Source organism: Rhinopithecus bieti, unplaced genomic scaffold (genome assembly GCF_001698545.2).
Source record: "Rhinopithecus bieti isolate Rb0 unplaced genomic scaffold, ASM169854v2 scaffold_13262, whole genome shotgun sequence".
Taxonomy (NCBI): Eukaryota; Metazoa; Chordata; class Mammalia; order Primates; family Cercopithecidae; genus Rhinopithecus; species Rhinopithecus bieti.
Genome location: NW_016808004.1, coordinates 1689573 through 1707817, shown reverse-complemented (window position 1 = coordinate 1707817; position 18245 = coordinate 1689573). Strand labels below are relative to the sequence as shown.

Genomic DNA, 18245 nt, shown 5'->3' with positions numbered 1-18245 from the left:
GGGAAGGGAAGGGAAGGGAAGGGAAGGGAAGGGAAGGGAAGGGAAATGACAGTGATTCCAAACAACCACAGATTGTCCCCATGGGTGGCTGAGATACTGACACCTTTGTTTCCTGGTGGTTTAATGTACACAAACTCTGTTACATGCACAAAATTATCACAAATATTACATAAAGTTATCTTCAGGATATGTGCACAAGGTGTATATGAAAATAAATGAATTTTTTATTTAGACCTGGATCCCATCCTTAAGAGATCTCATTTTATATATATGCAAATATTCCAAAATCTGAAAAAAATCAAAAACATTTCTGGTCCCAAGAATTTCAGATAAGGGATATTCAACCTGCATTTTATTATTAGTTATTGTTGTTAACCTTTGACTGTGCCTAATTTATAAATTAAATCTTATCACAGGTATGTACATATAGGAAAAAACACAGTGTATATAGGGCTTGGCACTAGCTATGGATTCAGGTATCCACTGGAGGTCCTGGAATGTCTTCCCCATGGATAAGGCGGGGAGTCACTCTAACCAACAACCAGCATAACAAGGCCCCAGTGTAGGCAAAATCCTTAACAGTGTCTAAAACACTGTTGCTTAAGCAGGCAAATGTTTCCCTTTTCAGCTTATTGATCTTGTTTAATCAGGTTAATATTCTCCTTCATTAAAATCTTTAAGGTAATACTATGCTTCAACTCACTTCCAATTCAGATTAATGCTGAATGATGAAGTCTCTTGCACCCTGTGGAGATTTTTTTGGGGCATGTAAGAGCTATTTGGATAATAAAAAAATTCTCAAGTCTAGGACATTTTACTTTGCATTATCTATGGTGAAATCCAAGTTGGAAAAGTAAGATTTCATATGTGTTCTTAACTCTGGTGGAATACTACTTGTAAATTCAAAGTAATGTTTATTTTCATTAACATACATACCTGTATTTTTATTCTCATACTGCTTACCTGGTCTTTTCTATTTATTATACCAGGTAAGAATACATTATAATTTTTTTTCTTGGTAGAGACAGGGTCTGGCTATGTTACTCTGGCTGACCTTGAACTCCTGAGCTCATACTAAGCCTAATATTTGAATTTGATCAAGTTAAATTAACTTACAACAGACACTACTAAACTAAGTTAATATTGACTATCAGAGAAGCCCTCTTTTTTCCCTTTACTAACTAAAAATAAGGGCCACAGACAAGGGTCCCTGTAGTGTTCCTTAGACTATATTTGATACTTAAGTCTCCACATAAAAAACAATTACCAAGCCAATCTCCTTCAGCTAATAAAAACATAAATCCAGTGAAATAAACAAATGTGGATTGTCTATTATTTGTTATAACACAATCTAATATAATCTGACATATACATCTTAACTAAGACCTATTAGCAAAACAATGACTACAAGCTGAAATTCACAAATCCAAAAGCTGAGTATTTGCCCATGTGTCTCCTCAGATAGCCCCCTTGCTAATGAATAAATGGAAACAACTTCCTGCAATTTTGGAATTTGTCAAAACTCATAGAGCATATCAGAGTTGAATATAAGAAAAGAGCCCACAACCAATATATTTTCAATATCTTTTGTTAACATACGAAGTTGAGATGACTTTGATATAAAGAACTTGAATCAACATCTTACAGAATAGATTAGTGCAGCTCCTTCAAATTACATCCTGAAAAAAAAAATAGTTCCTCAAGAAAAAATAAGAGTAATTTTGAAGAGGGATTGTGTTAACATATAACTGTAAAATATTGCGTGTTATAGCAATCTCTCTGGCACTATGCACTTTAGCCCATTATAGTTGAGCAAAGTCCTGGAGTCAAAAGTAAAAAATACTATTAACTTTTACTTGAGTTTTTTCCAAAATCCATCTTCTCCTCCACTGGCCATGATTCCAGTTACGTTTCTTGGAAGCAACAGTGTCACGTGGACTGTAGCTAGGCAAAAGCTAGTTTTTTGAAAAGTATATAGGATTGACTGACAAATGAGCATAATGTCAGACTAAATCTAAGGGACAATCTGTATGACTTCAGCAAGCTATTTAGCTACCTCAGACCTCAGTTTTTCTAAAAATAAGAATCATAACATATGTCACAATTATATAATGTGAAATCAGTTGTTCTGTTACATTTTCTATTGCAAACAATAAATTTTATTCATTAAATCAAAATCAAACATTTAGTGAATGTTCAATGTTTCAGACTCTAGGGAGCTCCCAGAGATGGTCCTTAAATGAAGGAGCTCATATGTACTTGAGAGGACTGTGAAAGTTGTCCATGTCAAAAGACAGTCACTTATGTCAAACTCCAACAAAATGGAGCCAGGATGCAATGAAAGACAGGCCCTCATGCACATTTGCTTGACAAAAGGAATTATCATAAGAGACTGCCAAAACCACAATGTTACATAAAGCCTACTGCAACCCTACATACAGATTAGTTCTACGAGGAGACCTGCCCAGCAACTGCCTGTTCCACTAATGAACTGATGCCAAACAGCTACCGTAACCTCCCTCATTTTGCCTTTACAGACTCTTACCTTCCCTTGCCTCTCTGGAAGCGCCTATGATCCATCATAGCAGGAATATCCTGGATCGCTCCCCTGCTATTCCTGAAGAAACTCTTTGGAGAGTTGATCTTTCTGTTGCTTATTTTAGGTTGATAAGACATACACTTAAAAAAACCACTGCAGGTACAGACTGGGGGAAAAACACTGACTCAGTCTAGAAAAGTGTCAGGCGGAGAAGGCTCTTTTGAAGAATGGACCTGAGGGGATGCACACCAATTTGCTCCAGGAGCAGCAAAGGGAAAGAGAATTTCAAAGAGAGAGAAGAGTGTAAGAACATGCATTTTTAAACCCTCTAAGTTAAATACATCCCTCTCGAGATTTCAGACTAGCCTCTTTACTGTGTATTTTAATTTCACCTGTGCAAATATTTATATCTTTATCAATGTGATTCTAAAAAAAGTGAATGCTGATACTAAACAATAACATTACTTCTAGAAAGCAACCTCAAGTTAGTGCACAGTTTTACAAGAAATATAATATACATGCTACAGAACTTCAAAGCACATGCCTATTTTATTCCCTACTTTTTCATTTTCATAATTTATTGTTACAGTCAGCTTTTAATTTCCATATTGCAGACACACATCATACACAAATAAATTAACCATCACCTTCTAAACCTTAATATTCTATGCAAAATCACAGTACAAGGCCTCAAAGCCACCAAGACAGAAAAACAATAGCCAACATACTTGCCGTAAGAAAAAAACAAGGCACAGAGTGTGTTAAAGTAATGTGCACACTGAATATAGGTTGCTGTTTTTATAAGTTTAAGAAATAGTTATATAGTCTGTAGTGTGAAAAAATAGCTGTATATCTACATGTATCGTATCTGCTTCTTTTTTTTTTTTTTTTTTTTGACACCACTCTGTTGTCCGTGCTGGAGCGCAGTGGCGTGATTTTGGCTCACTGCAACCTCAACCTCACACACACAGGTGAGTCTCCCACCTCAGCCTCCCAAGTAGCTGGGACTAAGGGCGGGCGCCACCACACCGGGCTAATTTTTGTGTCTTTTGTAGAGACACAGGCTGGTCTCAAACTCCTGGGTTCAAACAATCGTCCTGCCTTAGCCTCCCAAAGTGCTGGAATTATAGGCATGAGTCACCGCAACCAGCCTGCATCTTCTTTAAGAATAACAGTCTCAACACAGAAGTGAAGGCACTATTTAAACTATACACAATGTTTTTTAAAAAAACAATAGCCTAGGATTTCCACCCCCCCTTCCCCGCCCGCCATGGAAAGGCACTGATACAGAGAGCAGGGGTAAACAAAACACAACACAACCAAAGTCACAAATATAAACCAACATAATTTTTTTCATAAATTATTTACATTTTTTAACGAAATAACTTATTCACTTTCTTCTGTTTTTCAAAACAGAACACATATGCAGTTAGTACAACACATTTATAAACCAGCTAAATTTGGTTTTACTATAGAGCTGGTGATAGACTCTCTTCATTGACCAAAACTTGAGTCGGCCTCCTCTGAGTCCTTTTCTGAGTAAGCAGACATTGGGCTTCCCTCTCTGCTCTTGTAGAATCCAGTTAGAGCTCAAGAATCCTGCTAAGTCGGTTTAGGGAAAATCGCCCACCTTTGGTATCTGACCACCGTGGATAACTTATCATCTGGCCTGCCTTCAACAAGGGTCCTATCAGGTCGAGTTAGCCAGAAACCCCTGCAGCTGATGCTTCCACTTAGGGACTTTCCACCCAATCCTGCATCATGCTCTTCAGTTATAAATCTCCGCTTGTCCTTGTTGGAGTCAGGGTAGAGCCCAATCTCTCTCCCCCACTGAAAGGCCCCATCGCAGTGGTCCCCATACTTATGGCCACGACCCCTTGAATAAAGCCTCCCTCACCATCTTTAACAAGTGCCAAGAATAATTTTTTTCTTTAACACTGCTTTTATTAAGAGAAAAGAATATGAGCTCTGGAGTCACACACCTCTGGGTCCCAAGCCATATTCTACCATTAACTAGTTTTGTGGCTTTCTGTAAGTTTTAAAAACCTTCAGTGCTCAATGAAAAAACGGGAAATAATAACATTCACTTTACAAAATTATTCTGAGTGAAATAAGATAATCTGTATTGAAGTGTCTTCCCCTTCCTTAAACTTGAAAATAAGTTAGTCTCCCAATTCCTATTTTCTCCTGTGAATAGAAATAAAAATTTTAAAAAATCAGAGACAAGGATATTAATCAAAGAAAAGGAAAAAGATGATATATCCAGTCTAGTGAAAGGACAATCTCTTTATCTTGAAGCATGACAGAACACTAGTATCACTATGAGAGCTTTGGAAAAAAAAAAAAGAAAGACTTCTCCAGTCCCAAGCCTTACCCTATAGTATCAGAATCACCAGGGATGGAGTGTAGGAGTAAGAACGACTTTCAAAGTTCCCTAAACAACATGATGCAGCCAGCCCTATGCTTAGAACAAATTTGTTACAACAGGTAACAGTCCTGACACAAAGTTTGTGCTCAAAACATGTTTATTAAATGAATTATTGCATGACTGACTAATTGACCCACTTGTAAAATCATTAAAAAGAAAAACTACACTAATGATGTTGCCAGGGACAAGAGATGTAGTGAAAAATAAGACATTTTGCCTTCAGGACATAGTAAGGGAGAGGCTGATATATAAACAAAGAAATTAAATAAAATTGTGGTAAATGCAACAGCAGAAACATAGTAAAGAGGAAAGCGGGATTAATGTGCTGCTCTAAAGCAGCTATAAGAGATTAATAATTATGTTATTCTGTTGTCAATATCAATAACAATAACCAAGATAATACAGAAAAAGAGACCAGAATTTGAGTGGAAACATTCATTTGTTTTGCATTTAAAATATTGTTAACATAAGACCATGAGGTACATGGGAGAAAAAAAGAGGAGCTTTATTTTCTATAAGCAATATGCAGATTGGGGACCGGAAGCCTACAGTGCAAACTGAAAATGTGTTGGCTCTGAGGATGGGTTGGAGAGTCAGAGATTATGAAGGCAAAAACTGGAGGACAGAAGAGGGGAGTCAGGGGAGTGAGGAATAGTCTTGATTGGATGACCTTTAAGCCCTAAATCACCAGTATCTCTTAACCAGCTGGTTCAGTGGTCAGTTGGTTGGTGTCAGGTGGTCTGTTGGTGGTCAGCTGGGGGATTTCCAGCTACAGCCAATCTCTGCATTGACAACAAAAACTGGTTTGGCATGATTGTAGAAAGGGAGGTCCTGTGACACTTTTAACAGTATCTCTGCAAAACACAGAGTACATGACTACCCCCTCACGCAGTCATGGCCACCTGATCTGTTTAACAAGCACCTCAGTTAGCCACAGGAAGTCCACTTTGCCAGCCGGGGGCATACTTTAACAATGTCATGCTTTAAATGCCCCTCGATCAGTAAAATGTTTTATTTTTTAATGACCTAAGAAGCAGTACAAATAACCTCTAAAACATGAAAAATGTTTAAACCATATTTATATGTTAATCTTCATATAATAAAACATTATTTCAAGCAATCCCTACATACAGTTGTGTTTCAGTATAACGAATGAATTTGGATGGTCCCTTGGCTTTTACTATAATAGGATTTGATTCATACAATGTAATTGTTAGGATAAGCATAACTCAGATGCCTCTGGAATTCTATTTCAAATTTGTAAAATGCTGAGACAACTCAATGAACATCACTGATAATGGACTAGAAAAGGTGCTATCTCTATGTCACTGCAACAATTATCAATACAGACTTATTTAAGCTGATGATGGTTTGGTTTTACCCCAATATTTAAATAGTAAGTCATTAGTTAATTATAACATTATTAAATCATATGAAGTCTCTTAAAAGTAAGAGGCTAGTTGGGAAGGGATTCAACTATTGAGAAAGAGGTAAAAAGTAAAGGTGAAATGTGGAAACCTGCTATCTACAAAGTCTACCTTCTTATTAAAAAAATGCTAGACATATAATCAAAAAAAAGGAAATCAATATATCAAAGATACCTATATGTTCATATTTATCGCAATACTTATTCATAATAACCACGATATGGAATCAACCTAAGAGTCCGTCAACAGATAAATGGATAAAGAAACTACAATACACATACACATTGGAATATTATTCAGTCATTAAAAAGAATGGTAAGTCATTTGCAACAACATAGATAGAACTGCAAGTCCTTACGTCAAATGAAAAAACCTAGGCACAGAAAGACAAATGTTGCGTGTTTTCACACATATGTGGTAAGGTAAAAAAATGAATCTCATGGAGATAGGGAGTAGATTGTTGATTACCATAGTTAGAAAGGGTAGTGGGGTCTGGGCACGGTGGCTCACACCTGTAACTCCAGCACTTTGGGAGGCCGAGGTAGGTGGATCACCTGTGGTTGGGAGTTTGAGACCAGCCTGACCAACATGGAGAAACCCCATTTCTAATAAAAATACAAAATTAGCCGGGCGTGGTGGTGCACGCCTGTAATCGCGGCTAGTCGGGAGGCTGAGGCAGGAGAATCGCTTGAACCCAGGAGGTGGAGGTTGCAGTGAGCTGAGATTGCGCCACTGCACAAAGAAAAGGTAGTGGGAAGGGAAGATGATGGAAGGTTGATTAATAGGTACAAAAATGCAGTTAAAAGGAGTAAGATCTAGAGTATGATAGTGCAAATAGGGTGACTATAGTTAATAATTTATTGCACATTTCAAAATAGCTAGAATTTGAATGTTCCCAACATAAAGAAAAATGTTACAGTGACAGATATCCCAATTACCTTGATTTGATCATTACACATTGTAAGCATCAAATGTAAGCATCAAAATTTCAGAAGAACCCCCAAAATATACACAACTGTTATGTAACAATTTAAAAAAAAATAAATGAAATGAGAATACATCTTTAATTGCTTTTCTTTACACATACTGTTAGACCAAAAGTAGACAATTTCAGTATGATAAACAACTCTGTTTCTTTTAGGTTTCAAGGGAGAGGAATGGAAATAATATTGTAATTCTTGAAATAAGTCACGTTCGCTCATCTTCTGAGCATTTATAGCGGTTCTCAAGTTTGAGCATACCTAAGGATAACCTATAAAGGCTTTAAAAATGCAGATTTCAGGGCCCAACAGTGTTTCTACTTCCATAGGTCTGAGACTTAGCATTTCTAACAATTTTTTTTTTTTTTTTTTGAGAAGGAGTCTCGTTCTGTTGCCAGGCTGGTCTCGGCTCACTGTAATCTCTGCCTCCCAAGTAGCAGGGACTATAGGCATGCACCACCACGCCTGGCTAATGTTTGTATTTTCAGTAGAGATGGGGTTTCACTGTGTTGGCCAGGATGGTCTCAATGTCTTGACCTTGTGATCCACCCACCTTGGCCTCCCAAAGTGCTGGGATTACAGGTGTGAGCCACTGCACCTGGCCAACATTTCTAACAATCTTAAGAGATGTTCATCCAAGGGTTACTCTGTGAGACTCCCTGGTAAGCATTATCTCTTCAGCCTTGAACACCACTAAACAACCTGGCCATACCCACTGAAGCTTGGGTCATAAATAATCTCTTTTCTGAAGCCTCATCTGAGACCTTAGTGGTGTCTTCCTATCCTGCTTCCCCTTCCTCTTATAGAAAAGACATTTTCCTTACAGCCCTTCTCTGCCAGGGACTGCACTGAGGCTAGGTTTATCTACATGGCTATTTTTTCTATCACCCGTGCCTACAATAGAGACAGCATTTTATTTTTTTTTTTACTGAATGAAATGCATGTGATTATCAAGAGAGTGGGCCCTGGAATCAGATTGCCTGGGTTTGAATCATGGCTACATGACTTTCTAACTGTGTCATTAGGAGTGTGATGGTTAATACTGGATGTCAACTGGATTGGCCTGAAGGATGCAAAGTATTGTTCCTGGGTGTGTCTGCGAAGGTGTTGCCAAAGGAGATTCACATTTGAGTCAGTGAACTGGGAGAGGCAGACCCACCCTCAAGCTGGGTGGGCCCCATCTAATCAGCGGCCAGCAGGGCTAGAATAAAGCAGGCAGAGGAAAGTGGAAGAATTTTGACTTGCTGAGTCTTTTGGCTACATCCCTCTCCCACGTTGGATGCTTCCTGCCATCTAACATCAGACTCCAAGTTCTTTGGCTTTTGGACTCTTGGACTCACACCAGTGGTTTGCCAGGGGCTACTGGACCTTCAGCCACAGCCTGAGGGGTGCACTGCTGGCTTCCCTACTTTTGAGGTTTTGGGAGTCAGACTGGCTTCCTTGCTCCTCAGCTTGCAGACAGCTTACTGTGAGACTTCACTTTATGATCGTGTGACTCAGTACTCCTTACTAAACTCCCCTTCACATATACATTGATCCTATTAGTTCTGTCCCTCTAGAGAACCCTAATATAAGGGCATGGTACTTAAATTCTCTGGACCTCAGTTTCCCTATCCAAAACAAGGAGGAGGATATCAACAGGACACATTTCACAGGACCAAGCTACAAATGGAATAAAATAATATGTGAAGTGCTTAGCACAGTAACGAACATGTGGAAAATAATTAATTTCTATTTCGTTGACAATATTATTAAGAAATACTAAGGAGGAGGAGGAAGGTTAAGGTGCTGTTGGAAAACTCTTGAATAAAAAGGTACATGAACATACACTGATTTTTACACATAGACTGATACTTATTGCTTCTGGATACAGACTGAGTACTAAGTTTAAAAAGGACTAAGAACTCTGTTGATTTTTTAAATATTTTCTTTTCCAGTTTCTCACAACTGGCAATCCAGAGGGATTCTGATTCACTGGAAGGGGAGATTATGGAAGTGGAATCTCTCGAATATGTGTAAGACAGAAGTGTTTAACAAGTATCTGGGATTTCTCCCATCTTCCCATTCACACAACAATAATTTCCTTAGATTTCCCATAAAAGGTCCACAGACCCTGTGAGTGTCCCAGGGTGGGAGGTAAGTGTTAAGAGTTGTACACCATCAATCTGAGCTCAGTTAGGGGAGACACTGTGACGCTATAAAAAGAAAAGCACAGAATGAGTAATTCCTAGATTGGTAGAGAAAAGACTTTAGTAAAAACTATTTTTTTTTTACAACTAATAATGTGTATATTTTGCAATCACATTTGGAGAGTATGCCAGGAAATTCTACTGCTCATAGCTAGACTCTAGAAATACTCTCTTGAGGATTACTTTTGGCTTGATAGTTTTTTCTACTTAGGTTTATTGGCGCTAAGGTAGTTTTTTTGTTACTACTGCTTCACAAATTTTGCAGGTTAAAACTACCACAGACATACTCCATAGCCTCATTATTTATGCATAGGTGAGAAGTGAATGTCTTCCAAAGACACTCTTGACCCAGCTCTATCATTATTTCCTCTATATTATTTTGCCTCCCATCAGAGATGAGGTGGTCTCTCCAACAGCAGATTGAAACATCAGCCATGAGATTATGACGCACACAGTGGAGGTGGTCAAAGGATAGTATCTTTTCCATGTGAAGGCTTCCTGTGATTTTAAGCACAGCCTTATTCTAAGCACACTGGCTGCTTTTCGATTTCTCAAATGTGCCAAGCTCTTCCTCACCTCAGAAACATCCATTCTCAACTTGAATACACCTCCCCAGGAGGCAACTTTGGCTGAAACTTCTTAAAGTTGCCACCAAATTTTATTCTTTACTGTACTACTCCCTGGGGATTTCCTGCCAGCCACTTATTGGATTTCGTAATTATCTGATATTTTTGCTTGCTTACTTCTTGTTTATTATCTGTCTCTCCCCATTATATTTATAAGCTCCTTGAAGACACAGGTCATGTCTATCTGGTTCACTATTACATATCCAGCATACATAATATGTTTCTGGCATACAGAATATACTCAGTAAATACGTATTATTAATATTTTATTTGCTCTGTTGTACTGCATTTACTTCATTGTTAAAAATATATGCATTACATTACAAAGTATTATCTTCACGAGAATCTCTAGAAGCTATCCCATTTTCAGGAACAGATAATTCTTCAGAGCAAATGATTTATTTTATATGATAGACCCAAGGAATCAAATGAGATATATCTATGTGCATCTCTGTGCTGACTGCTGGAAAGCTCAAGACAGTCACAGTCCATCTCCAACCACTAACATCAATGGCTGCTTCTGACTTTTTGAGCCATCATTTCCTTAGTTTCATATTTCTCATATATCATTAAGTTTAGCTTACTTAATTGCATCTGTAAAAGCCACCTTAAATCTTTTGTGAATGAGGGAGATGAGGATATACTACCCTAAAATATGCTGCTCAAACACAAGGATTATTTTGAGCTGAAGGCAAGTGAGAAAGAACAGATGCAGAAGAGTTCTCTGCCCTCCCTTATCTGCTCAAAAGCAGGGCGGAAATTTCCCTTGTGAGGGTGTTCCCTACTTCTGGACCAGAGAAAGGAGAGCAACTCCTATTACAAGTTATCACAAGATGAGGAGTCGGCACCGAGATGAGGCTGCATAAGCAACCCTTACTAAAATAATCCTATCTTCCATTAGTTTCCCCCATATTCCTAGTCACTTCCCCACAATTTATGGCTCCTTGAAGCCCAACCCACCCTGTCCTGCGTTTGAATGACATAAGACCCTGAGACTAACTACTTTTTTGATTTTCTCTTCTGTGAACTCCCATGTATATAAATATTAATAAAACCTGTGTAGCTTTTATCCTATTAATCTGTCTTTTGTTATTCTAATTCAGTGGTCCTCAGGCACTGAAATGAAGAATGTAGTGAAAAAGTTTCTCCTCCCACCACATGGAAAAGGGGAGAATATAAACAAAATCTAACTGTTTGTTGAGATGAAGCATTTGATTCGCCAGAATCCCAGGAGAGCTGCCCCTCTCAGGAAAAAGCCTACAGCAGGAATGATCCTGTATCCCAGGAGGCATTGCTGCATCAGCAGGAAGGGGAGAAAGAAGAAGGCAATGGTAACAGGGAGATAGCATGGTGGTATGCGGCCTGCGGGCACAATTTTAGCTGCTCCCATCACTGTAAACTTTGGGCTGAGGAGGAGGTATCTGAAGAGGGTTTTACAAAGTTTTGCTGTGAGCTGAATCTTAAAAAGTGACTTTCTCCTCTTCAAGAAAATTAAGAGTAAGTATCCTTATTCTGACAAAGACTTTGTTGAATAAAATTTATAGGAGGCTATGCGTTTGGACTCAGATCCTACACTAAGCCCAAGAGACCAAACCAAAATGGAGTGACTCATGCTGAAGTACGAAGCCACCAAGCTGAAAGTGAGTTATTTATCTGACCTTCTGGGAAACCAGGAGAGAGATGATAGCCCAAACTCCAAACAGGCCAGTTTTAGCTGGCATGATAAAGAAGTTCCCTGTGCTTCAACTTTCATAAAGAAAATAGCTTTGAAATGACCAATCCAATTTCTGCAGTCTGTTTTTGTTTTCCACAGTCATTTTTAGTCTATAAAGCCAAACTCATCTGCTCAGCTCATCAAAACACTCATTCTGTTTTATAGAATGAGGCGTTGCTTGATTCTAAAATTGCAAATAAAGGTCATTCAAGATGTTTAAGCTAAATTTGTTGTAATTTTCTCTTTTGACAATTATTTCCCTTGATCAAACTTGAGTCAGGCTTCTCTGAGTCCTCCTTCTGATGAGGTCCCTGACCTTGGGTTCTGTCCTTGGCTCCTTCAGTCTAGTTTTAGCAACAATCCTACTGGGTCAGTTGAGGAAAAGTCCCTCACTCTGAATATCTGATCAAATTCCACCTCCCCATCCTTGATATCTGACTACCTTTGATATCTGATCAAATTCTTTATCCCCTGCCTTCCATGTTTTACCACCTTGGCCTGCCTTCAGCAATAATCCTATCAAGTTGGTTTAGCCAAAACACTGTTACCCCTGATGTTTCTTCTTAGTAATTTTCCATACAGTGAGCCACATCCATATCCTTGGCTATAAATCTCTACTTCTCTTTAATATATTCGCAGTTGAAACTGATCTTTCTACCCCACTACAAAACTCCATCGTAGCAGCCCCCCCTTGAATAAATTCTGTCTTTAACAAGAATCATGAAATAATTGATTTTTTTTTCTTTAACAATTCCTTCATAGCCCTCATTGTTGGATTGGTTTGTTAAATTAGGCCACGAGACTGCTCAGCTTTCTGTATTTTATATGTGTTAGAGTAGATAAATGTAAGAGGAACTATGAAAACGCTAAAGGAGGAAGCGTAAGCTGGTCAGGGAAAGTATTTCATCATGATCATGAATAATCACCTCTACTATGACAGCCATTCACCGAGAAATTGCTGGATGTGTTGGTTATTCTACCTAAGAGACCGAAGCATAGTTTCCAGATTGTTTCTTTTCCAAACTATTCGACTAAAGCAACACATTTGGGGAAGGAGGGTGGCTACAAGGGAATGAAGACTGGGCCATGTATGAAAGAAACCATATAGATAAATAGTCACATTAACAAAATATATCTATGGAAAGAAGACAGCACAAATTCAGCATGTGCACAGAATGTTGTGAATGCCTGACTAGTAGATGAGATCCCATTGGTTAATTCCAAAAGAACTAGAATCCTTTGGTTTCTTAAGTATTCAGAGTGTGATATAAATGTCAACACTTTCACACAGGAACCAATGAAGCACTTCTTGACAAAAGGAAAAAAAAAAAAAGGGCCCAGACCATGGGGCTATGCCTTCTGAAATGTTTAAAATGACAGACAAGCTAAATTGTGTATGAACATTTTATTTTTCTAAGGCAGACAAACTACCTTTTGCCAACACTGAAAGATAATTTACTTGTTTAAAAATATATTCAGGCCACATTCTTCTAGCTCCACAAGCTTCCCATACTACTTATAACAAAGAATACTAATGACTAATATAATTGGGCACCATTTCTGTTCTTTTTTTTTTTTTTTTTTTCCAGTGATTAAGAGGTGCTGTTTTATTTTTTTAAAAAGTTATTCTCATAAAGTTTCAGGCGTGACTGTTCACCTACACATAAGCAAGCCAAAAAGCAGCGTGTGGTAAAATCAGTGGTGGAAGAGCCGAAGGTTCGTATGAGCGAGGATGATTCCCAGTTCGTCGCAGGCTTCAATCACAACTTTGTCAGCAGCAGAACCGGCGGGAGCCGCAATGTACGCCACACCACTCCTTTTAGCTCTGTCTACATTATCTCTGAAAGGGAAGAAGGCATCAGAGCTGATAGAAACTTCAGTCAGTTTCTCAACCCACTCCTTCTTCTCTGCCTCAGTGAGTAACTCAGGGACTTCCTCAAACAATGCCTTCCACTTGATCAAATCTTCATCCTCGCCAATGGTTCCAGTCACATACTGATCGATGGCATTGGAGATCTCTGCTCTCTTCACTCCTGTTTTAAACTTCATCGAAAGCACTTGTGGATGGTGTCTAAGCCACCAATAGTTTGCCTTATCTCCTGCAAGTCGAGTGCAGTGTATACGAGACTAATGTCCTGCTCCAATGCCGATAACCTGCCCGTTCTTGGCGTAGCACACGGAGTTAGACTGAGTGTACTTGACAGCAATGGTGGCTACGATGAGGTCTCGGATGGCTGACTCTGGCAAATCTTTATTCTTGGTAACAACATTGCTAAATAATGACTTGTCGACAACACCATTATTTCTCTTCTGGCTTAAATGAAGACCGAAGAGAGTTCGAACTTCATTTTCATCTGGTTTGTAAGACTGGTCCATCTGAAGGACACAGTAATTTCCATTTTTCTTTTTGGAAAGTATTGTCAAAGCTTCTTCTTCATAGCCTGGGGCAATTATACCATCAGATACTTCTCTGGAAATAATTTTTGCAGTTGGTACATCACAAACATCGGACAATGCAACAAAATCACCAAATGAAGACATCCTATCAGCTCCTCTTGCTCTTGCATATGCCGTTGAGATGGGTGTGAGGGTTTTATAGAGATCATAGACCATGCAGACTTTGGCCTCATCTTCACTGAGTGGAATTCCAACAGCAGCACCTGCTGGACTGACATGTTTGAAAGAGGCAGCGGCTGGAATACCTAATGCCTCCTTGAGTTCCTTCACCAGTTGCCAGGCGTTCAAAGCATCGCATAAGTTTATAAATCCAGGGGCTCCATTTAGAACTGTGATGGGAAGCTTGGGCTTCAGTGTGTACAGCTGGGCAGGGGTCTGATGAGGATTCATTCCATACCGCAAGGGCATCTGAGATATGCCTTTGCTGTACTGTTTCCTGAAATAATCTGAAATTGCTTCATCATATTGTGCCGTATGAGTGAATGCCTTCAAGGCTAACTGGCGTCTAGTCTCCAAGGAGGTGTCCTTACTCTCGGAGCTCTGCATCTCTGTGGACACCGCCACATAGTCCTCTGGTTCACACACTACTGTCACTCGAGCATGGTTTTTGGCTGCAGCTCTCAGTAAGGTTACCCCACCAATGTCAATTTGCTCCACAGCCTCCTCAACAGTTACACCTGGAGAAGCCACTGTCTTCACAAAGGGATAGAGATTGCAGGCAACAACTCTTATAAGATTGAAATCAAGTCTTGTCATGTCAGCATTATCTTCTGGGATATTACGAGCCAGGATTCCAGCATGGACTGCAGGATGCAAAGTTTTCACACGTCCCCCCAACATTTCGGGAAATCCTGTCAACTCGGAGACATCTCTGACTGCTAGACCAGCATCCCTGAGAGCTTTTGCAGTCCCTCCGGAAGCGACCAGATTCAAACCAAGAGAGGTCAGGTTTCTTGCAAATTCCACAAGGCCGGTTTTGTCAGAGACACTAAATAAGGCGAGCTGGCCAGGAGCCATGGCTGCAGGAACTGGGTTTTCGGGGCGAGCTGCAGGCAGCAGGGGCGGCACCACGTGCGAAGGGACCCATTTCTGTTCTTATCAGTCCCAAAGGAACAATAATCATCACTGTACTGTCATTTCTAAAGTAAAATCGCTAATCCATTGGGACTCAAAGTAAAAAGCTGCAAGATATTGCTTTACTACTGTTACTTTTTTCAATACATATTTTCACTTCTGTAGATTTTCATTCGGTTTAATCAAACATATGCATTGATCAAAGGAAAAACACAGGTAGATATGAACATAATGAAATGCCTATTCCATGCACTGTGTGCCTACACAGAGAGGCACATTTCAACCCACTTCACATAAAGGCCACCTATCACGCTATAAAACTTACTGCCTTCCTCCTTGCTTTGGTGAAGACCACTATAAAATTACACAATGACCTCAGGACATTTCTATTTACATTATAGGGTGTCTCAATCATGATTTTAACTCTGAGCTCAATGGCACGGAAAGTGATGCTAAATGGTTCTCTAAACTAGCTATTTTAAGGAAGCTTGAAGGCAAATATAGATGTTCTCTAATCCTAAAAAAAGTAAATTTCACACATGCCTGTATATACAGTTTGTTAGATTTATATACTAGTATTTTAAGATGCAATGAAAATATTTATGTTAAATATCTTTTATCTAACATGCTTTTTTTTTTTTTATGGCAACTGATTTAACAGCTAGTTAAGCTAAAGTAATGACCAATTGTTTGAATTTTTTTTAAGGACAGATTGAAGAATGTAACTAGTTAGGAGAAAAACTAACACTTGTATTAATGTTACAGAAACACCAGAAGTTCAGTATAGGTCCTGCTGCTCACTGTGCAGAAAGTCAATCACTGAGATGGTGACTATTGCCAAGGAAGACTTTAGTCAGGTGCTACAGCCAAGGAGGCAGGAACTCAGTCTCAAATCAATCTCCTTGACTGTCCAAAACAAAGGGTTTATATAGCAGAGAAGAAATGAAACAATGTGTCAAGAAAACCAGAACTAGGGATAGGCAAGGAAGCAATCATGGTGAATGAGGGGTCCAGCATCTTATTGTCTGAATTTAGTGATCTGGTGAGTTTCAGTTCTTTTTTCTTTAATTTTAAATATAATATTTTAATTTTTTATTTCCATAAGTTTTTGGAGAACAGGTAGTATTTGGTTACATGAGTAAGTTATTTGGTGGTGATTTGGAAGATTTTGGTGCACCCATCACCCTACTGTACCCTAAACCCAATTTGTAATCTTGTATCCCTCACTTGCCTCCCACCCTTTCCCAAGTGCCTAAAGTCCACTGTATCATTCTTATGCCTCTGCATCCTCATAGCTTAGCTCTCAGGTTTGAGTAAGAACTTCATACAATGTTTGCTTTTCCACTCCTGAGTTACTTCACTTAGAATAACAGTCTTCAGTTTCGTGAAGGTTGCTGCAAATGCCATTAATTCGTTCCTTTTTATGGCTGAGTAGTATTCCATCACACATACACACACACACACACACACCACAATTCTTTATCCACTCATTTATTGATGGGCATTTGGGCTGGTTCTATACTTTTGCAATTGCGAATTGTGATGCTACAAACATGCATGGGCAAGTATCTTTTTTGTATAACGACTTTTTTTCCATCTGGGTAGATACCCAGTAGTGGGATTGCTGGAGCAAAAGGTACTTCTAGTTTTAGTTCTTTAAGGAATCTCCACACTGTTTTCCATAGTGGTTGTACTAGTTTACATTCCCACCAGCAGTGTAACAGTTCCCTTTTCACCACATCCATACCCACATGTATTATTTTTCTAGTATGGCCATTCTTGCAGGTGTAAGGTGGTATTGCAGTGTGCTTTTGATTTGCATTTCCCCAATCATTAGTGATGTTGAGCATTTTTTCATATGTTTCTTGGCCATTTGTATATATTATTTTGAGAACTGTCTATTCATGTCCTTAGTCCACTTTTTGATTTTTAGATACTTTTTTGGGAGGCCTGAAAGTCCATTCCTGAGGAAGGTACTCAGACAAAACAAATGTTAAGTTTCAAGCTTTAGGGCCAGGAGGATCAATTGCTGTGTTTATCCAAAAACAACTGTCTATAGGACTATTGGGTTTTCATCAACAGTGGAGTCCTGTGGTGTGGGGAAAAAATGTTAAGAGGCAACAGAGAAGAGGGAAATGCCAATACAGAAGTTCTGAACTCAAAATACATGTTTTGATCCATTTTCTGTTGCTTATAATACCTAAAACTGGGTAATTTACAAAGAAAAGGAACTTATCCTTACAGTTACGGAGGCTGGGAAGTCCAAAGTCAAGTGGTCAAATCTGGTGAGGACTTTCTGCAGAGTCATGAGGTGGTAATGAGCATCACATGGACAGGGGGCCGACTGTGCCAGCTCAAGTCTCTCTTCCTCTTCTTACACAGCCATCAGTCCCACTCTCATGATAACCCATTAATCCACGAAAAAGAATAAAATCACGTCTACTGCAGCAACATGGAGAGAATTAGAGGTGATTATCTTAAATGAAACAAGAAAGCCAAACACTCATGTTTTCACTTGTAAGTGGAAGCTAAATAATGTGTACACTTGGACATGGAGTGAGCAATAATAGAAACTGGAGACTTAGAAAGGTAGGAGGTAGGTGAGGGATCAGAAATTAATAGCATTAATTAATAACATTATCCAGGTGATCACTACACTAAAAGACCAGACTGCACCACTACGCAATATGTCTATGTAACAAAACTGCACTTGTGTACCTTAAATTTATAGAAATTTTAAAATATTTAACATTTTCATTTTTAGAGGTCTACTTGTTCCTTCTCAAGTCAGCCTAATCTTCTCTGGTAGCA

At 39.0% G+C, this 18245-nt stretch overlaps 1 protein-coding gene and 1 pseudogene across 2 annotated transcripts in view; both read right to left on the bottom strand.

Annotated features, from left to right (window-relative positions):
- The window catches only part of LOC108537538 (exocyst complex component 4), a 661401-nt gene that overhangs the window by 202449 nt on the left and 440707 nt on the right, over positions 1 to 18245 (bottom strand). The window lies entirely within an intron of this gene.
- On the bottom strand, positions 13486 to 15456 carry LOC108537539 (bifunctional purine biosynthesis protein PURH pseudogene; annotated as a pseudogene). The gene has a single exon (XR_001887844.1). The product of XR_001887844.1 is annotated as a bifunctional purine biosynthesis protein PURH pseudogene (transcript).